General features: G+C 35.7%; 1 long non-coding RNA gene across 1 annotated transcript; it reads right to left on the bottom strand.

The window, feature by feature from the left end:
• Window positions 1-3,899: 3,899 nt before the first annotated feature.
• On the bottom strand, window positions 3,900-7,664 carry LOC149772014 (uncharacterized). Its single transcript, XR_016418055.1, has 2 exons — window positions 7,538-7,664; window positions 3,900-5,305 (listed from the first exon to the last, which is right to left on the bottom strand). It is a non-coding gene; the product is annotated as an uncharacterized LOC149772014 (long non-coding RNA).
• Between the last annotated feature and the right edge of the window lie 15,950 nt (window positions 7,665-23,614).

Here is a 23,614-nt window from a genome sequence, read left to right as displayed (position 1 = left end):
TTCACAGACACACCCGTTTCCTTAGCGTACGTACATTATCAATAGACTCCCCCCCTTACGCAAACATACGGATCTGGGTTAACCCCCCTTCCCCCTCCATGCGCAGGTACTAAATGGACTGGATACCTGGCAAATAATGAGAAATATCATAGTTTAAACAAATGTAAATATCACTTTTAAATCCATGATGAAGCCAGTTAATATTTCAAATGGTCCGAATCAGCCTGGCATTAGAACCAAATAAGTCCGTAATTTGGGCCTAATGAGCCAGATTTCTCTCACTCTCACCCCACCCTTCCTAACTTGTGAAAGATTATATTTTGGTAAGGATACATAATGTCCGGTTACCTGGCTATGTTGTATGCAGCATCTGAACGTTGAACTGTGTTCTGCTTTTGTTTTGGCAACAACGTTGTAAACAAACATTCGTAACGATGCGAATAAACGTGATTCTGGTGAAGCGTATTTCATCATTTTACTCTATCGTAACTGAACAGCAGCGAGGCAATATCTAGCTCATGCGCAGCGCAGAATCCGCAACACATGATTGTAATCCAGCCAGTCAATCCTCCTCGTGCAATTAGTACGGTATTTGGCGCAGATTTCAACCGCCATTTCAAACAGCCTCGCCATAAAAAAACAGACTGACCGATGATCTGAGCGACAACGATTTGCATCTTTTCATGAGCCAGTATCAGCAATCGGACGTTGATATTGAAAACAAAAGACCAGAAGCTGCAACTGGAAGGGCAACGAGTTATTCACGAACAAGCCTCGTGTTAATTCATTCGTCGGAGTCCAAAATCGATTTGGATGAGGTGAGATAATATATTGACGCATAAAATTTTTGTTGTAACATTTGAAAGAAAGGTTAGAATACAATTTACCATATATATACATATATATATATATATATATATATATATATATATATATATATATATATATATATATATATATATATATATATGGTACATTTTGAGAGGAAAAAAAAGCGGGCATTATTATTAGAATGTAATTGGATCCCATCCCCAACTCCTTTTCTCTTCCCCAACTATCTTTCAGCATTTATTTTTTATTTTTAGCGTTTTCATACGGAATTTTCACCTTTGGATTTCATCACCATATCAGATTTTTCTCTAACAATGTTCACCGTAAGGAAAAATAAAAACGTGTTTCCTCTTGAACAGTAAACTGACTTCCCATTAGCAAAGTTCCCTTTTGTAGTCGACAAAAGAGTCATGTACTTTTAAAAGGAAAGAAACAAGTAATAAATTGCATTAATTTAGCTGGTGGCCGGTTGATAATGAGAAGGCTGTGTATGCATTCTTTTTGCATATTATGTTTTGATGTCTGTTTAAATCTTTCTTTAATTCTATGTGTATGGAAATGACTCTGTGTGTGATTTAGATGTATATTTGTTTTCCTAAAGCACCCCTGTTCCTGTCTCAGTATATGCTTGATTTCTTGCCGGATTAATAGCTCCTCAGAGCTAATGTTATTGGTTGTAATATCTAATGAAACCAGTAACAATACATTTCTGTCTTATGTCAGATTTAATAAAGGTGTCAGTTGTAGAGTAACTTTATCATGATATTATTTTTCTCATCAACTCTATTCACAATCAGTCTCTGAAGCTCAGGACATCATTGCCTGCACAAAGGATATCTGCATGTAATACCCCTGTACATGTACTTGCAGGGTTTATATACTACTAGGGGTGACACGATTCATCGATATATCGATGTATTGATACTTTTTCCTTACCAATACAAGAGGTGAAGAATCGATACAAAACAATATCTTAACTTTTATAAGTTATTTTAATGTTCAGCAGTCATGAATATTAATTAATCATTTGTCTTCTTATTCTTTAAACTGATAACCGATATGTATCATATCGTTAATCTTATCGATACGTGGCACAGTTGTACTGTTTAAACCCTATATACTATACAGTCGGTGCAGAACCTGACTACAAATTAAAGGCTGGGTCCACATTATAAAAGCCAGATTATTGCATTTGGTATCATTCTCTCTCATTCTACTGTGGAGTTATCACTTTTCACTATATGATTCATTGTTGCACTTTTGTTGTTCTTTCAAGATATATTGACAAGTGCAGCTTGAGAAATAAAAGGGCAATTCAGGTGTGATTTGCAATATAATTAGTCTGTGGTGCCTACGATCAGCCATTAGCAGTTACTGAAAACGTTTGACATGTCAGTTAGCATATGATCTCAAACACATCATGATTGAGATTTAATTAGGTTTTTCACATGTTATTTTCTTGGCGTGATAATGAAACAACACCTGTGAAATCAGTGATGTTTAATTATGCATAAAACATGGACACCTACCCACATGTTGGTCACCTGTCTGACGGAAATATTGGTCTTTAAGATTTTCTTATTGTTGTAACATGCTTGTAGCATATGTGTAAATATCAACATCATAATTTTCTTTAAAGATTTACACACCGTTTAAATAATGAATGAAGCTTCTATCACATTCAAGCGAGTTAGGATTAAATATATAAAGTACAAATGACAAATTATGTACAGCATCAGATCTAGCTAGGATAACCTGAATATTTGACATTTATTAAAATTTAACATACTTGTATTGTTAATGCAGCAGAACAATCTGTTCGCAAAGTAATAACTTGGAATAGGCTAAATTTAAAAAATGCTGGTAAGAGCTCAAGTTGAACATGCGATAAATAGTAGTTTGGAATTTGTAATAGCAAGCCATAAGAGTTCCTTATACTTATCTTAATTTTGATTTCTTTTTTAGAATGAAGTCCACGAGGCATATGCCAGTGGACTTGACAGGGGTATGGCATGGCAGTTTGCCAAAAATAGGTAAATATGCTGGAGACAAATTCTTGAAACATCATTAGAATATAGCACTGCATTTAGAATGTCTACTAATTTCCATTCCATTTCAAAAACGTGCATGTAGCTGTTCTACCAGTTTCCTTCCACTGCACTTGCATTGCCCTTGCTACTTTGTTAATTACATTAGTTTTTATAAGAAAAAAATATATATAACATATCTTTTATACTGCTACTGCAGAAGAACTTGATTTTCTCATGCCTGTCTATTGTTCGTGTACGCTATTGAGCAAGATTGCGTCAAAGCATCTTAAAACAGAGAAATTTAGAAGGCATATTGGTTTACAATTGAAGATGACCTAATTCAATTTTCAGTTCGTATAATAAAAAAAAATCATTCATTTAAGTACATTGTTTTATTTGAACCTTGTCAAGAAAACCTTGTTAGCACAAACGGGCCAAAATCACTGAAAATAGTCAATGGAAATTCCGTAGTTATGTTTATATGTAGATGACCCAATTGATGATAAAGCATGAGAAAATAATATGATATATGTTATGTTACAAATATGTGCATTTCATATTTAAACCTGATTAGGGGGCCCTAGGTGGATGAGTAGTCTAAGGAGCACGCCTGTAATTATTACTGTTATCTCACCTTTGTGTTGGTTTGAGTCTTCGGGCTCTGCCAATGTATATATGTGAGAAAGCTTGCCAGTAGCTTCTCGTGGGTCACTGGTTCTTCAGGGTTTTACCCAGATTCTTCCCCCAACAGTTATACTGGCCGCCATGTATAGCCTATCATTTGCTGGAAAATGCCATTAAACTCACAAAGCACATTAAACCTGATTGATGTTTAAATTTATATATATATATATATATATATATATATATATATATATATATATATATATATATATATATATAAATATATATATATATATATATATATATATATATATATATATATATATATAGAGAGAGAGAGAGAGAGAGAGAGAGTATCATTATATGTTTTCAACGATACGCCATTTCCCGTACAAAAATAATTCTACAGATATATCAAACTTTACAAAGTGCATATTTATTTCGATGTCTTTAAGCGTACGCAATACCGTTAGAGACCACACACAAAGACGGACAGAAAATGCACATAATCGACCGCAATATATTAATATAAGAGTAACTATACTGACACAAAGCTTTAAATCAGACTTGTAATTTTGATATTAAAAAAAAATATGTCTTCAGGCAAAGTATCAGCACTACATGCCTCAACGACGACAAATGTCACAATTTATTGGCAAGAATGGTTTCAGTTTGGGTTTTACAAGCGAAAATTAAAATAAATGTAGCAAACGAATGCAAATGCCACTTCGTGGCATTTACTTGTGTTTGCGATCTTAGGTATGCCATAAGGTCAACACGTGGAATATAATTATTTCCATTGTTCAACATACAACCTTTATCCTTTTTGTAACATTCAGAGGGTAATATGGAGTGAAATATACAATGTTACTCCCCTGTACGCAAAAGTTTCTTCTTTTCGACGTTTTACTTATCTATTTTCCTGTATGATCCAGCATTTGTATCAGATATGTTTTATTTTTATGTATTGGGTTATGATTTCTATTGTGTGTGCATCCTATGTATTTATGTATACATTGTGTTGTGAGAGTGTACGCCTATAGTTGTATGGCATACAACTGCATTTTCACGAGCATGATATTTCTAATTGTGACCAATATGCAATTCAAGTGAAATATGTCGAAGTCGACGTTATATAATGGTACATTTCCCACTGTATCACCTTAATACATATCACCAAAACAAATAAACAAATTGAAAATGAACCTGATATCTTTTACGCTGCTTTCATTATTATCAATTTATTTTGACTGTCGTATTCGAAATGACATTTGACTGCACAAAGATTATTTTGGTTTTCAAACTAAATACAGTGATATCGTACCTTTCGTTAAAATATACGGTCTGCCATCATATAATGTTCTATTTCTGTACTAAATTTGGCAATACTTCGTACCATAAAAAATTTAATTTTGTATAGCAAAAGAAAGTAAGCAGATATAACAAATGTATCAGCATCATCTAATGTTTTCTACTCATGTTGACGAATGTCTTCATTTCCGGAAGGAAAATAAAAGTCGACTATGCATATAGTCACGACTGTATCACTATTTTTCTCCTTGTCTGAAGTACCCTTTGCTTCCATGAATTTTAGGGGTCCGGTCAAAGGGATGCTTAGAGGAACTGCATCTGCATTCCAGCATGCTTGGAAGGACAAGGCAAGTGCCGCCTGAATCACCACATTTGCCACGCATGTCCCCCTTGTCATAACAACGGCCAAACCGATACCAGCACTGCCGTCCGTCCGTCTCAGCTATGATAATACTCAGTGTTACACAAACGAGGACAGTCACGAAAGTGGACATCATGTTGACTGGGATCTGAAATGGACATATTTATTAGAAAAATCAGTAAATTCAAATTCGTCATTGCGATTCCTCTCAGCTGATGTAAACCTCATGATGTTTTAGCTTCTCGGAAGAGAACCAACATTTACGATCAGTCAATAAATATACATTTTGATGTATCTACTAGTTTTGAAGAACAAAGAAAACACTGTTTGATAGGTAATTACGTGAAACTACAAGGATTTTTTAACAAGACTCCACACCAGTCGCTGTGAAGGAGAATATTTGGAAAATCCACTTTATATGCATTGTTGGGTCAATCGCTCTGAATAAATAAGTTATGCATTAGGAAAGAAGGATATGACTTTTCTCTCTAATCGGAAAATAACTCCAATGTAATTGGATATATTGCTTGTTTTAACATCTTTATTGTGTTATCATGTCTTTGTCCTCTAAGGTAAGGTGTTTTACCTTCTTTTCAAATGTTTTTATTTGCTATCTTATACACGGTGTTTGAACGATTTTATAAAATAATTATCATTCTCGGACAAATCAAGAAAGGCACACGATATGACGTGATCAATATGAATGCCGTCATCAATATCAATGTCGATATCATTGACACCATCAGGCTTTGCCATCTTCGGTTGAAGTCAACATATTGTACACCTAATATTTTCAATGCAGTGTCTGACGTGATGCCTCTTAACGTTACATGTTTTCATACGTTTTTACCATGACATACCTCAATATCAAAACAATGGCTGACAGCCGCCATCTTGTTACCCCCCGGTAGAATAATTCCGAAAAATATTTGTTCTCTATGCAAAAGATTTGCTCGCCTTTCCTTCGATGTAGTCTCACAGGTTTCAATCCTATCAAACATCTTTCTTATACTTCTTCTTACCTACTATTCAAATTTGCTATGTAAATAAATGGTCAAATAAATGTTCATTGATATTGTTGATTATACTCAGCATATTTCGTATGCTTGTTGGGCGAAAAGAAAATAGAGTTTGATCTTCTCCTCTCTAAAGTTGATCGATTTACAATCGGTAGGTCTAGCAGTACCTCAAGTCTCTTTATACGACACTGTTTCCAATTCAGGGACATGTTATACCCAACGAATGAGTTAAAAACACCGTTACAAACAGCCGCACACTGGAGGTATTCTTTTTGTGTGCGTGTGTGTGTGTATATATATATATATATATATATATATATATATATATATATATATACATAGTTAGTCAGCTTGAAGGCAATCGTGTCACCGCCTTGCAGCTAACAAATATGAAATGAAGGTAGCAGTTATAACAATCGAGACAATAAGTTATCTAGTGCATTTTAGATAAAATCTAAATAAAAAATGGCCACCATAATAAATATGGTAATGAATCTATTTCAGTAATTTGTGAAATATTCATTTAAAAATCTATCAGAAGGATAAAACAAAATCCTTGGTTCCATGCAAATTTATATATAAATTTCTGATATACATACATACATATATATATATATATATATATATATATATATATATATATATATATATATATATATATATATATATATATATATATATATATATATATATATATATATATATATATATATATATATATATATGTGTGTGTGTGTGTGTGTGTGTGTGTGTCCGTGTGTGTTTGTATATATATATATATATATATATATATATATATATATATATATATTTATAAAGTGATATTTTCATATATTAATCTTGAATCAACTGACACAAGTTCATAGCGGACAGAATTATTGCATCAATTGTTTAAAAATACAGGTGTAATGGGAAAATATATCCCACCTCGATTACATATTTAGTGAGAAAAATCTTGTTTGAATTAGTAGTTAAAGCTTGTACAAACATGCTGACAACCCAATGTTAATAAATGATACGTGTTTTGTTGCTTGCAGAAAATAAAATTCATGAACATCCGAATGTTTGATTCAAAATGTAATTTGTAACCAGGTCTAAAAAGGTAACTGTTTTTTTCATTCATTATAGCAACGTAAATGATATATCTTAAGACTGTAAAACAATTTGCATGTGTTACAAGTATAATCAGTTGTTAATGGATTCTAGCATGTATATAAGATATTCTTTCTTCTTGAAACTGTAAAATATACAATATCTGCAATATTTTAATTCCTTTGAAAATTACTTTTCAAATCAAACTTTTTTCAATATTTGTACCAGAGAGACAGAGAGACAGACAAAGAGAGAAAGCGTACTCTTACAATTATCTGTTTATCTTTGTAGGTTCCCTTCGACAAGCAGTCAGTGATAGTTTAAAACAACAGACTCGATATACTTATAATAAATACACTGACACAACACTAATTATCTAATTACACTTGCTTTGGGGCTGTTTGTTTCATTTAAAAGCTCAGTCATACGTTAATTATCCCATCATTTTTTTTTGAGTTTTCATCACTGCGGAGAGACAGAGAGAGAGAGAGCATCGGCTATCATCTGTAAATGATTTTCTTAAGCATAAGAGACTCCGGGTGTAAGCATTTATCTTATTATCTTTGCTTCAGTCCTGATATTTCAGTTTGCCTCTAAATAAGAAATTATAGAATGAAGTTATCTGCCAATCAAAGCTCTATGAGGAATATGAATTCAGACCGCACAAAGGAATGTTAAATACCGCTTAATTGCAGTGGCCCTATTATACAAATATGTCCAGATTCCAAATTTGGCAGCAGGCAGGAAAATAGCAAAGTTCTCAGTTAAATATTAGTATGGCCGTTCGATAAATATAGTTCAAGGGAAATGTGATATTATGTGCAAATAAAGGGTAAACGTTGTATTATCTGCAATATTTCTCAAGGATTGAACTCGTTCATTATATTTATTTATTGTTTTGATTTTCAATGTATGAATCAAAATAGCAAAGAAGCTAGTCAAGCCGTACAATTTAATTATACATCTGTAAAAAAAAATGTGGAAACTATAAGAAATTCTACTAGATAGCTACTTTCTAACCGCTGAATTATTTCCCTCTTATTTCTTTAACTGTGCACGAACACATGGAAATCATTATATGTAGTCTATATGCAATCAATCGTGAAACGTCTAGCAGTTTCATGGCAACCTGCCAAAAATGTACCCTGATAGAATAATTAAGCCATTTTAACCAAATAAAATCCTTTGTGAATCATACACAAATAGCTAAAAAGCAAACAATTTTTATAAATTCGTATAGGAATGTAGTAATGCATCCATATAACAAAATTTAAGAGTATTGCGAACCACAGAAGTAAACAACTTACCTTCCTTATAAACAACGGTTTTGTGTGTGTGTGTGTGTGTGTCTGTGTGTGTGTCTCTGTGTGTGTCCGTGTGTGCATGTTTGTGTGTGAAAATGGAACATAATTAACAGAAACATATTCTTACACATCACTGCAGAGACACAGAAGACAGGGAAGAAATAAAGATTATAATTTACTTAATTGAATTGCGATGTAATAAACAAAACTAATTGTTTTTGATCAAATTGATGGCAAATCTCTATAAAAGGCAAAGGAAGAGTTCCTGTGATAAAAATAAATAATGTTTCCTTAGAGAACATCACTGTTGGTTTTCAGAAATTCAGACATGAATAACTTCAGGATATGGCCAATCAAGGGAGCGCATATAAATCAAAATTACTTATTAAATATAATTTGACCACCAGCATCAATGGAGATATGTGTGTCTGTCTGTATGTATGTTAGTCTGATAAAGCAAACTTTCAAATCTGTCTTGATATTGATTGTTCTCACCGGTTTATTAAAGAGTGATATTTAGCTGCGGGAAAACCTTCGTAAACCTGCGTACAGTTCAGACAAATACCAGTATTTGGTAACGTCCGTATATGTCGCGAAATTCAAAATGGTCACGGAAAGATGGTTGAGTTATGACGCGTGGATTTACAAGTCACCAAACATGGTTTAATCGGAAAATCTTATTTACATATCGCCAAAAGAACCTTTCAGCCGACGGTGGCTCAACAGCCTGAGAAATAAAGTAAGTGCATAAAATTTACTCCAAAGTGTGCAGACAAAATTGTTTGCAGAGTTTTGCAGGTTTTTTAAGAATAGGCACTATCAGACCCCAAATAACCAGGTGTGTGTCTAATTTATCACCCTCTATGGGGGGTGGGGTGGAGATTTGCAGTTGGAAAACTCGTTAAATAACAATGGTTTGACTTGTTGTTTCTAAAAATCCGCTTGAGTAGGTGTAAAAGTGAAATTCTAGAAACAGAGAGGGAGGGGCAGTCTTGGTCAGGAATGTGCAACGTCCTCCAGAGCGCGGGCCCGATAATGGTATTTGAAGCCATGCCATATGATGTACTTGTAACCGAATAAAACCAGGTCACAGGTAGTAGCTTATACACGTCTGATCTAGGTCGTTTGGACCAATGTTAGCTCCCGGCGCTCTGTTCCCGCGTGACTCTTGTTACACTATAGCATTATGGGTCGTAGATACTGTTTTTATGGCACCATTTTTGCACACCTAGCTACGTGCTTCAATGTCCTCCTCGTGGCATAAACGAACATATTCATTGGCATCTGACACATAGGTTCGACGGGTGTTGGTGCTTAGCAAATATAAATCATCCAGTTAGAGGTTTTGGTAGCACAAATATATTCTAGTACTAAACTAGTGTGCATGTATGCTTTCGCAACCTCGTCACACATCCTTGTGGGCCGCACCTCTCCTACGCTGCCCACCGACGGCTTTTTTCCCAAGGAAAGGTAATTTGTACATCGGGCGAGCGCAAGTCAGACTATACGTGTCATTCCTGTGCACATACAGGATACAAATATGTGTTATTTTCTAAACCGTACACCGCATCGAGTCTGACACGGACGACTAGGAGATTAGAGTTTGGAACAAATTGCTGAAACGCAGGGGCAAAGCCCTACCTTTCCTGTATTTGTGGCCAGGATCAACTTTTATTCTGGAGTTGCAATCTATCTGCATTCAATCGAACCAATGATCCATCCCAACGGCTACGGAATCAATCAACCCTATACAACCCATGGATTTTCTTTGTTAACGGAAAGTTTCGAGATTCCTATGACAGACTGTCGAACTAAAAAAACAATATATAATGTCATTTTAGCTTGCTTGGTTCAACCTGCTCTTTCAACCGTGATAGCATGGGGAAGAAAAACTAAGTCAAATGGAAAAGAAGTACTCGATTTGTTTTCGTCTAAACGCGCTATGAAGGTTGACAAAGGAGAAACTTAATAGTAAAAACAAAGAATATCATTTCACATTTTCAAGGTAAACACAGTCAAATATATGTCAGTCAGGAAGAATACTTTAAAATCAATTTAGTTGTTTCTTTGGTTAGCGTAATCTATGGCGTTATGTACTTTATAACTTTATATTCTCTATGATGGCCAATGTTTGGACAAAGGAAGAGGGAAATTATTATCCCCCTGACGTAAACGATTCGCAATGTGGGATACATCCCCCAAATTTATATCTGCCAATAATCTACGATGCAGATGACGATCTTGGCAGTCCGTCACAACGTCTAATCTAACAATTTATTTTACCAGTGATTCTTAATGAAATGCATGAAAAGTGGCATTTGGTGTTTTTTCTTTCAATTATCATAGCTAGGAATCAAACAAAATTTAAAATTCAACAAGCGGAAGCCAATCAGATTGCTAAAAGCCATTAAGTGAACTTATGATTTCATTATTTTAGGTTCAAACATTTATATTTTCGAAGCTCCCCAACAGTCTAAACCGGAGAAAGAAAACGCAATGCAAACCATCAATCACACAGTTTTACGTTTTTGTTTATCGTTTCTTTCTTTCATTGGAATCACACTTCAATGAAATAAATAAAGATGGTAAATTATTATAATTAAAGTTTACATCTATTAATAACAAATGAAAGACACCTCCGCACAAAATATATGAAATAGTCCAATAAGTTAAAATCGTATTCTACGCCATTATATGCCAAATTATATTAATATATTTGCAGCCAATCAGGAAACCAATTCTCTAGCAACACTGAACTGACCACTGGTCATTACATTATGGTAAGAAGTGCCATGTAGTCAAATTAGACCTACCAAAAATTAAATCTATAGTTGATAAAAAAGCAATGTTATGTTATATTTGTTAATTATTTAAATCCACTTGAAAGGGAAAAGAAAACAGACACACACAAAATATCACTACTGTGTATATACTGCATGAATGCATGACTTTATAAACATTACAAAAGAAATCAATTCTGGTTCATGAAAAGTTTATACCAAAATTGTATGAAGCTAAAGAAGGACGTGTGTGGGAAATTACATTGCAATTCGTATCAATGAACAATCGTTTCTTAATAAAGAAACCATACAGTTTGTGTTGCTGCTGATCTTTTCGAAACAAAAATAAATGCCTAATGAAGTGGCCTAAGATCAAGACCGACGTATATTTAATCGACTGCATATATGAAAATGTACTTGGACTAAGTGAATGTTTATGTAAGGTAGACATACAAACACACACAAACAGCACATGCCTTGTAATTTGGTTTAGGTCAAATTAAAATCTTTAAACAACATTATAAGCTAAAGCTGTTGTTTATGTGTCCAGAAATCGATTGTAAGGAATTATAAATTTATGTGAAGGAAGGAGAAAATTCAGTCCATACTATTTACAGAGATGGCTTATGTAGTTATTGACTTATCAACGCTGAAACTAAAGTTTCAGTATATTAATGTCATCTTTGTAAACAGTCTGTAATCGTGTATGCATCAAGTCAAACTACACGAAACATATCCTGATCACTTATCGCATAATTATGGTACATGCTGCTTGTTCGGTTGAGTACTGCTAACAAACTGCAAAGACCGAGATCTGCCGAAACAGTATGCGAGGTGGATGGATAACACATTTGTTCATTTAGACAAAGGACGACCGACAACAGGCCATCACATAAACTATTGTTTTATGAGCAGTAGAATTAAAACTCTCAGACCGTTGTGGATATGGCGACCAGGAAATGAAGCTGAAATCCCACTTCAATTTCACTTGTCGAAGGAAGGCGCCTTCATAATGTTAACTTCTTTTGTTAGAGCTTGTCATTACTCTTTGTATATTCTCAAGTCAATAACTTGGGGTGGGTGGGTGTCGTTCCATAGCCCCAGTACAACTCCTATGACTTTTGTCTGTTTAAAGAACAATTTAAACAGTATAAACATGGTATTTGTATGCATTGTTATTAACATTTATGTAATTTCTTTTGTATTTCTGTTTGCAGTATTTTAATTTCCGAGATTCCCGCCGAAACGTCAAGCAGGCTTTGAGGACGTGAACAAATTAAATGTTTTATATACCAGTCTTTATCAAATGTTTGCTGCTTGGTGGTTAACAGAATGCTTGCAATGAAATATAAACTATATTTATTCCTTTGATATCACAAAAGTAACGCAGAGCGCTTATATCTCGATATGTGTTACCCGTTTGGGATATTAATTCATTTCCGCGATTACCATGGTGTTCTGTAAAAACAGCCTTAAAACAATTTTACTGACTCCAACTATATAAATATTAAGATCTTCATAAATTTCAAGAGGTTGTTTGTTTTCCTTTCAGATAATTTGGCTCGAAGATTTACCAAAGCGTCTTTTTACTAATATCGAAAGACATGTTTCTCTACTTGCCAGCTTACCTATTTTCTGTCGAACTGCCTGTATCTTGATGCAATTTTATCTTTGATGTTCTTCCTAGAGTTGCTTCTAACAACTTGGTGGCAAATGCTCACGTCGGATTAGTAATTACCTACTAATACAAAAAACATCCCTATTCAAGAATGTACTGTTTATTATTTCGATAAAGGGGGATAAAACGGTTTATGAAAAACAAATTGCCTATAAGAAACGATCCAATTAGACCTAAAAGATGATTTTGATGGTCTGAAGGAATTACTAAATTTCACGCTGAAGCAATTCTTGTAGATTTGCAACAACCATGAAATTATATTGAAACTACAAAGGTTTATAGGAAACAAGTGATTTCGAAACTATTGAACGGATGAACGAATGAAAGCCAAATGTGTTTTAGTCGGGCGGGCAAGCTCGTCTTAAAAACGTTTATCGTCAGACTCAATGTCGGCTGTGAATTTCAAGTGCGTTTGAGAGACTGACACCATTATCATGGAATAGTCTCATTGCTGCGAGTAAATGGTACAATTTCTAGAAATGACTATTACCAATGTTTACGACGTTTATCGGCGGTAATGCCTCCAGTAAATGCTACATTGTGAGAATGTACGAATCTGCATGCAGTCACCATTAAATATAACGTCTGAGGCACTCCACCTCCTGTGAAGTTTGTAGGCTTGTATAAGATTTAGTGGTTTTTGTGACGGTCACTGCCTTTTGGATACTTAATGGCCCGTGACATTTATAGGCCTTTGTTTTGTAACACTCAGTCGGTTTATTACGTTTACATGCCTTTATTACGTGTCTTTAGTATGTTTACCTGCATTTATAACAAGGGCATGCCTTCATTGCATGTACAGAGTATGCAATGAGTTTCAAATAGCCGCAGAGAGGGCGAATCCCACAAACTATTTCGCTTAATAGAGCCTTATATCGAGAACATTTTTGATAGAGTGATTCTTTTCACAAAATATACCATCCATTCAGTAAACATGACAAAATAGGATTTCTCTGCTGACTTGAAGGGTTATCTCATGAAAATATCTACCTATACAACTATTTCTGCTAATACAAGGGTCTATCTTGCGACAACACTCGGTATTATTCCGCCCTCTCTGCCGCTCTCTGAAGAATTATCAGTGACTATTGTCGCCGAAATAGTGAGTTTTGTAAGCGCAATTGTCGCTGTTGTAGTCGCCTTCTCTGCTGCTGTGAATTAAAAATTTAAGTTAACAATAATGGCCAACATTGGAGAAACACATTCCACTAGACTAGCTCGAGGGCAGCTAGAACCAATAAAAAAATTTCTTCCTGTGAGAGATTCTGTAAGACAAAAACTTCAAGAACGTCAGCAAGCACAAGTTGAGTTTGCAACAGGTGCATAAGAATTATTTAAACCCGTTACAACAGCTACTAAAAAAGCTGCAGAGATTCCAGAAAGAGCTTTATTGGGAGATGAAAAGGGTATTCTTCCAGTGCTAAAAGAAACCGCTGAGCAAACTGAAAAAAATTGCTAGAAGAACCAAACAAACCAAAAAACTTTTACGAGATCTTCCAACTGATATAGCTGCAGCTCAACCTCCAGCTCAACCTCCACCCACCGCTGAAGAAGGCACTGGAGTCGCCGAAGCTGCTGCGCCCAAAGCAGCAAAAAAAAGTGTTGAACTGACTGCAAAATTTGATCCGGGTTTTATTAGAATCCTTAAGAGCAAACCAGACGAAAAATTACCTGAATTGATATTAGCGGGTTTATATAACAAAGATAAAGTTTTAAACCCGAAATATATTTCCGTGAATGATGACAATTTTGTTAGATGGGCGTATCGTGTATACTACAAAAAAAAAAAAAAAAAAAAAAAAAAAACGGTCAAATCTAACGATCTAAAATTTGCAAAACTTATAAAGGCAATGCAGGAGATTGACAAAGATAAACAACCACAAGGGCCTCCACCTCCCTATTCACCACCTGAGCAAACTTCATCGATGCGTCAACGGCCCACACCTGTAGGATTTTTTACCAGTAAAGCTCTTAATACTTTTACTAACCGGGATAAATTACTCGATATTGCTGCACATGGTTATGATTCTAGAAAAAATTATCTAAAACCCCAACACATTAAAACAATAAAACCCGAAGACTGGACTCCTTTATTATATTTTGCTTCTAAAATTTGCCTATTGATGCAGATGATTCCGGGTATAAAAATTTTGCAAAAGATGTAGAAACCAAAAAACGACCAAGATCTCCAGAAGTATTTTACGACATTGGCGCAACTGGCAATGGTCTGGGGGATGATTTTATTCCCTGCCCTGATAATATCATCAATGACGTATCGCGGTTAGAAGTTCTCTTAGGAAGAAGACGTGCCGGAAACAACTCACCAGAAATAATTAATGAAGCGGCTGATATCTGTCTGAGATTATTTCGCGGCGGCATCATGGATGCTAGTATATACCGAGAACTTATTGATGAACTCGCGGGCAGCGATTAGAGAAATAACTGATTAAATAAAATGATTGTACACAATTCTCATCGTAGACCAGTCATGGTCAGGGTTGTAAATTCACGAGTACCCGTATATAGGATGACTTATGGAAATGGACGTGGTGATGTTGTTCGGGGTTTATTCGCGAGGATGGCACCTAAAGCAATACCGATCGCAAAACAATTATCAATGAAAGCTATTGACGTTATCAAAGATAAAGCTACTGGCGCTGTTGATAGCGTTGCTAGCAAAGCATTCTTGGCAATCAAGGATAGACTAGCACGATTAATACGCAGAAAACCTCCACCGGTAAAATTCCAGCCACCGCAGACATGCTCGCAAATGTTTGTAAAGTAATAAATGAAGCAGGAAATCAAAAACTATCAGCGCTGATAAATCCTGAACAAATAAAAGCAAGTTTGGTGGCGGGAAGTGGTCTTCCTTTTAGACGATAACTTCTATAATAAAATGTTTAAACGGGAATCCTACCCAGCATTTGACATAGACGAACCGGTTCTTAAAAATGAATCAGTGCGTGAATATCAGAATTATTCTTATCACGCACGAGAGCCAAATAAACGAGGACGAATTGAATTGCAAGTTCAGGATACAAGTAGATATTTCCTGCCCGCTGAAGCATTTATTGAAGTAGAAGGAGAAATTATAAAAGCAGATGATACAGAGCACGGGGATACGGTTAAAATCGGTTTTGTCAATAAAGGAATTATGGCCTTGTTTGATAGTGCTATCTACATGATTGATGGAAAAATATTGAATCGATTCAGAAGGATGTCGATGTTGCTACAACAATAATTGGTCTATCAAGATATTCTGATGATTATACAAGATCAGCTGGCCCATCAATGATGTTTGCCAAGGACGCTTCTAATTATCCTAACAGTGATCAGTTCATTATTAGACGACCAAAACACCATGCTGCCCCTAATCCTGCTGATATCGACGTGGAAAACATGATTATTAGCGGTAATACAGAATTTAATTTAGGTTTCGCTGCACGTAGACAAATGTTGAAAGGCAATCGTAGAAATTTTTCATGTGCCATTCCGCTGTCGCACATCTTTGGATTTTGCAGAGATGTCAGAAAGGTAATTTTTGGAGCAAAACATACGGTCGTGCTTGTTAGAAAAGTCGACGACTATGATGCTATATGGCGACCTCTAGGTGACGAGGGTAAGGTAAACATAACAAAACTCTCACTGTGGATGCCGGTAATAACTCCTGCAATTACTGAAGAACAGCGACTGCTTTCTTTTATGGATCAAGGCGGTAAAGTGTTGTTATCGTGGCTTGCAACAACCACAGATAGTATTCAAAATGCCAATAACGGTATATTTACATGGCATATAGGATCACAGCAGGGAGTTTCCGCGCCGCGACATATTGTTATTGCTCTTCAGGATGCTGCATTGGTGGGTAAGGAAACACGTTCGCATATGATATTTGATGAACTTGGTATCACTGACGTTTCTCTGAGAATAAATGGGCATCAAGAACCATCTGAGAACATACTGTTAGATTTTGGTAATGATCATGTTGCACGTGCATATCAACGATTGACAAAATATCTAGCACGTGATCTAAATATCGATACTGGTTTGCAAATATCACAATTGGATTTTATATCTCAATATCCAATCTATTACTTCTCGTTAGAGCATCTCGATTTAATTACAATGTCAACGGAATTACTTCAGCAGATAGTCGCAAATACAAGCCCGGCGCGAATATCTTTGTTAACAGTAACCTCAACTAAACCAAAATTCAATATTAATTTTCCAACTGCGATTCCAGTAAGCGAAATCGCGTTAGCACAATTACGAGTATATCACAGTTGGCCCAATATCACATCAAAATCGTTTGGTGGATTACCAGCAAATAATTCGTTTGTGTTTGCATATTAAAAGAAACCCGATTGCACGCCAGACTGGAACGTCATTGGGTTACAAACCGGGTCTTATCAAATCGAAGAAATCAATGAGGAATTACAACGTCGAATAAAAAATATTACAACAAGGGAATCCAAAATAGAAATAACTGTTCATGAGCCAACGCTGTCTTCCGCGATCGAAAAAAACACTCCAGACTACGCCGTGGATATATATCAGAGTTCGATCAGAACAGTGTTAGGATGGCCCGAAGTCGCTCCACCGACGCCACCAATACCACCAACGCCTAAAAAGTCTGATTATACAACAAACACACAATAATATCATGAAATTACCCCGTCATATAAACAACGTCTGGATAATATAAAAAAAAATTCAACGTTGGGTAGCAGATTTGCCTTCTTCAGCAAGGACCATATTCAGTGGTGGTTTATTTATGCACGATATCCCACAGGAGTTACTAGCGCCTATCCTATTACCCTATACGGTATTATTGAATGTTTTAGAGAAATTAAGGAGTTACATAAAACACAACTAAAGCGGCTACGGCAGAGCTTCCAAGAGCATCTTTTTGATATAACAAGTTCACGCAGCGAAATTATTACGCGGATTGAAATATTAAATCAACTTGCCGCCGACATGGAATGTTTTAACCAGCGAGTAAATCAGGCAACAATTGATTACATTGATGACATAAATCTTTATAAACAAAAATTTCTAACCCATTATTCACTGACGGAAGCTACACTGCCAAATTTTAGACTTCCTGGGTATAATGTTCCCGAGTTGAAAAAATCCGTCACCGACTTCATCAATCAGTCCTTCGACGACATACTCGCACAATACAGAAAAACACTACCGGAGTCGACTATCCTCAGACACGACAATAACCTGGAAGGGCAAGGCTGGCATGTATCCCCGGGCATCGTAAACATAACTGAAGTTGTCGCGGCCAATCTTGTGTGTGATGTCATTGATGGCAGTTACAGCACGGACACGACAGTATCAAATCAAACCCAGCAAGGATTTATTCTTTATTCATTAACTCTGAAAGAACCACCTGGATTTCTGATTGTGCAAGAGCCGATCAATCCGGTCTATCTGCGATGTCATAATCCGTGGCTGACCAGAATAAATTTCGCGCTCACAGACCACCGTGGGAATCCTCTTGATTTACGGAATGAAACACTACATATTATTCTCCTAGTAAAGTCTTAAAGACTTTCAATCCTAAAAGTCTTCGGTTTTCGGGATTTCCAAGTCTTAAGATTTTCAATCCTAGAAGTCGAAGACTTCCACGATTTCACAATTAATCAAGCAAGTATTACATAATGTATCACCGCGTGAAATGTTTCATACATACTAAGTAACTTCTTGATGAAGCTGTCAAAACCGGAAAAGTTACCCCGAAAAAAATAATTGTTGATAAATACGGTAATGACGGTTTTATACTGACTGATGTGCAGCTACAGCGACTAACAAAAGATCATGTTGTGATTGCGCATTGCAGTATACATCAAATCCTCGAATATATATGCGTATTTAGATCTTAGATTAGATTTATATGTACCACCACATAAACGTTTTTGTGTATGACAAACAAGCGCTCGAGCAAGCAGTTAGGGCTGCATTTGCACAAGAAGCAATTAACGTTAAATTCATTATTGACGAATACGGAGAAGAAGATTTCTTACTAACACAGCAACAGTTAGATAGTCTCAGACGAGTGCATATTATTTCAATTGTATGTGACAGAGATCAAATTCTCAATTATGCACATTCCTGCATTAAACCCCATCGACTAATAAAACTACTATCGCCTTGATTTCATCAAGGTGATTTCATCAAGGAAGTAAAAAACAGTGACATATTTTTTTACTTTCGATTTCATTTCCAAGTACTTGACGAAATCAAGGTGATTTCCAAGTAAATCAAGGTGAGATATTTACATCCTCGTCAGCGTTGACTTCGTCGTTGACTTTGTCATCCTTGACTTCGTCCTTGATTTCATCAAGGGACATACAATTTTTCAACTTTCCTACACGAGTATTTATTATCTTTTTCATTTCATACTCTTGAGCTAATTTCAGCCTAATCTTTTTAATTGCGCGAGATAATGAAACAAATTCATTTATTTGTGCTTCTTCTACCGTAGCCAGCGATTTATACAAATTATTTTGATTTCTTTTTATGAATCGACATTTAGCAGGAAGAATATAACGCCCTGCGTATTTAGCTTCATGTAATGATTCAAAATCAGACATAATTGTTTCAGGATTTAGTAATATATTAAATCCGCGCTCTTCTAATGTTTTAATAGCAGCAATCACATTATTGATATTTTCGCAATTCATATATATATATATATATATATATATATATATATATATATATATATATATATATATATATATATATATATATATATATATATATATATATATATATATATATATATATATATATATATATATATGTATATATATATATATGTATATATATACATATATATATACATATATATATACATATATATATACATATATATATATATATATATATATATATATATATATATATATATATATATATATATATATATATATATATATATATATATATATATATATATATATATATATATATATATATATATATATATATTTATTTATTTATTTATATATGCTAGCGGAAAGACTGTCCTTTTAAGTAAAGATTCCAAACCAGGAGAGCTGACTCGGATTGATAAACCATATTACGCTCGAGCATATCTTGTGACCGTGGTCATTTATGGAATCTATCCGATAAAAAAAATAAAAATTGATAAACTCACCCCGATGAGGACGATTACGTCGTTGACGACTTCTTCAATGACTACGTCATCGGGGCTGAATTGTGTAGCCGAGCGAGTAATGGAACATTTTAAAAATGCAATGCGGTGAAACGGTCTGATTGTGTTAAGACAGTCCAAGATAGTAGCGTGGGCGGAGCGAGTCAAGCACACAGGAGCGTCAATAAACGAAGTTGCCGAGCTAGAAAAAGCATTAAGATTTCCCATAACCGTAACAACGATAACAGAGGAAGTGTTATACAAATCGAAATATAATCGATACGGAGCTCCAATAAATATCATTGATCATAACGCTCACGCTTGGACTAACGCAATTACGATATTTCCGCGGGATCGTGTTGTGAAATATTATCAGGGAAATATATTTGATTTTATTAAACAGATAAGTAAAACCGATCCTGTGTCGATGTGGTTGTTTAAAAGTTTCGAAGATGGCGAGTATGATCAATTTGTAAAACCTAACGGCGACTTATACCGGACGGAGTCTCTGCAACAACAAATGAAAAAACTCGCAGAGAAATATGTGAAAATCGAAGAAAACACTGTGCAGTTTTTAACTAATTATTTTACAGTTCCGAGTGTTGTCGCCCACACCGCAAGAGAAAGAAATTCGTGGAGACCAATCCGAAGTGAGTTTCTCTGGGATATACAATTGAGTTGTGTCGAGTATGGACATGGCGGGCTGTGGAATACCTGGTATGACTACCGGGATATGATTTCTGTAGATATGATTGCATGCTATCCGGGGAGCTTTCTCGGGATGGGCGAGCGCCGCTAGTATTTTAAGCGATTTGGACATTCCACGAACTCGATGACACGACTTGCTATAAACGGTCCTTTACCCGATTTTCCCCTGACATGATTTGCTCGTGTGACTTCGTTTGAATTTGCCGAAAAACTTCATCCGTGCTGTTATGTTTGGTTTGGCAGACATTTTAGTGAAAAGCGTTGGGCGCCAATAGTGTTATTGCGATATATGCTTGACAGCCGAATACTGGCATCGTTGACGGTCGGTGAAGCAATCATATCATATTGACCGCAGACTTCAGTTTGGTTACCAACACCGGAGCGTATCAGTCTCGATGAAGTCATTGAAGAGTATGCACGAGAGAGTCCAAATACTCCCATGGATGTCATTATTAAAGAAGCTCCTAAAGTTCTTAAGATTAAACTTAGCAATAGTGAAAAAAGAGCTAAAGATCTCGAACGAAGAATAATCGGTAAATTTACTCAAGGTGGTGCATATGATCATAAACTACATCACTCACGATTGATTATCGATGATGCTGAATTGGATTTTATAATTGCTGATGCCACTGCGAAAAATATACTTTGCAATCGGGAGGACGCGCGCTTGTCCGACGGTGAAAAGTTGGGCACAAATGTAAGTTATATTAGCGGAGAATCTCCTCAATACACACATTTAAGATCTTCGATGCTGGCTCATGTTTCTATAAATTTGCTATGAATGATAAATCGATTTCCTGACACTGCAGTTAGAGTTGCAACGGATTCATTTTATATCGATAAAAGATATTTAGAATTACTGGCTCGTTTCACAAGCAATGATGAATCATGGAGTTCGTGGAGAATAAAAGCGGAAATGTTACATGGATATTGTGAATCCGCTGATGTTGCTATCAAAAATAATTATTGTAAATCAGAATTATCAGAAATGTCGAATGCACCATCTGTGTATGATCCAATCACTAGACACAAAACCGTTTATTTGAACGGACCGGATGGGTCTGGTAGGACAACTCGAGCGATTGAGTTATTTCCTGGAAAATCTTCGGATATGATTATGCTAACACCTACACACAGACTCGCCAGGGAGATGAAACAACGAGGAATTAATTCTTGTACTTATCATAGCTTTTTCAAATACAGCTGTGGTGTATGGACTCCAGATCGAAAGGGAACAAAATATATTCCCGGGAAAATAATTTGGGATGAGATATGCACAGTGTCGTTAGATATAATAAAATTGTTCCTGGATTGGCTGCTAACAGCGAATACTGCAGTGATAATGTGCGGCGATCACGGTCAGCCACCTCCGCTTGTTGGTCCATCTCCACATGATTGGTTAAAAGATTTTGTTGATTATTATGAAGAAGTGTCTGATGATCATAGAGCAGTTGATGGAACGTTAAAGGAATTTAAAACATTAATCTGATTACAACCGAATAAAATTCAATGCGAAATCATGCGCGAGATGACTCCTGAAATTTCAATGAGCAACTTTTGGAAAAGATGGAAACCAGACGATTTGATAGTGGCAAGTAGAAAGATAGTTAGAGACACACTTCAACAGCAGCTATTTCAATTACAACAAGAAAAGTTTCCAATGCTGCCAGTGCCGTTATGTTATAGACCAGCTGAGACGCGGTTACAGAATATAGATGTTAATATTCCTGGAAACTTGACAGAGTCAAGGAAACATAATTTAGTATTGAATGATATTGTGCTAGTTGACATTGATGCTGTCAAAGACGCACTAAAAATAAATTAATCCCCGTGGACGCTAGGATACGCAATGACAATTAATTCATCTCAGGGACTAACTATCAGTGATACAACTGTCTGGATCGTTGATGATCGAATCGAGTGGTCAAACTTAGTTTACTTAGCAGTGTCCAGTGTCAGAAGAATATCTCAACTGCGAAGAATTATCTTGGATGAGGCAAACGCGGACAATAAAAACAACAGCGACATAATAAGAAAAAAATTAGCCGGCTACAAACAGAGTGACAAAAAAGAAATAATCGCGATTTCGACCTCGACAACGACTTCGTCATTGCGCTAAAACAACAACAGAATAATCACTGTGCGAGCTGTAATTGTATAATGCTATGGCAGTATTCAATTAATAATCCAAGACAATTCACCGTATATAGAAAAGATAACAGTCGCGGTCATACACGCGATAATGTGATGCTGACCTGTCTTGAGTGTAATCGACGTCGGGGTGCTGGCACCCTTGGTGCCAGCGCTAGTTAAGTGATCGGCGTGGTAATTGTGTGTTCTCGGGAATTACTTGTAATTACTCACGTGTGAATCCACGTTGAAGAGCAGTTGAATCCAACCTGTAGATTGCTGGTCTACCAGTGGATCTTGTTATGTTAGATATCTTATGTGTAGTAACACTCCAGATAGGATCAGTCGCTCTCGCTTTACCACCTTGAAGTTCACCTGGTTCATATAAATATCTCACAGTGACAGCAACTAATATTGGCTGCGTTGAAATACCACGCCGTTGCACAGGTATATGTTTTTTTTTTTTTTTTGTGATCGCGATAGGTTTCATGTTGGTTGTTCAAGTAATTTCTTTATTTAGCGGAGCTATCACACTTGGTAATCTTGCAACCCATTCACGCGATCTCTTATCCTGAATGAAT

The sequence above is a fragment of the Sinohyriopsis cumingii genome, unplaced genomic scaffold (genome assembly GCF_028554795.1).
Source record: "Sinohyriopsis cumingii isolate HCF-2022 unplaced genomic scaffold, ASM2855479v2 utg001527l, whole genome shotgun sequence".
Classification (NCBI taxonomy): Eukaryota; Metazoa; Mollusca; class Bivalvia; order Unionida; family Unionidae; genus Sinohyriopsis; species Sinohyriopsis cumingii.
Note: the sequence above shows the minus strand (reverse complement) of the source record. Positions and strands in the feature narration are given on the sequence as shown.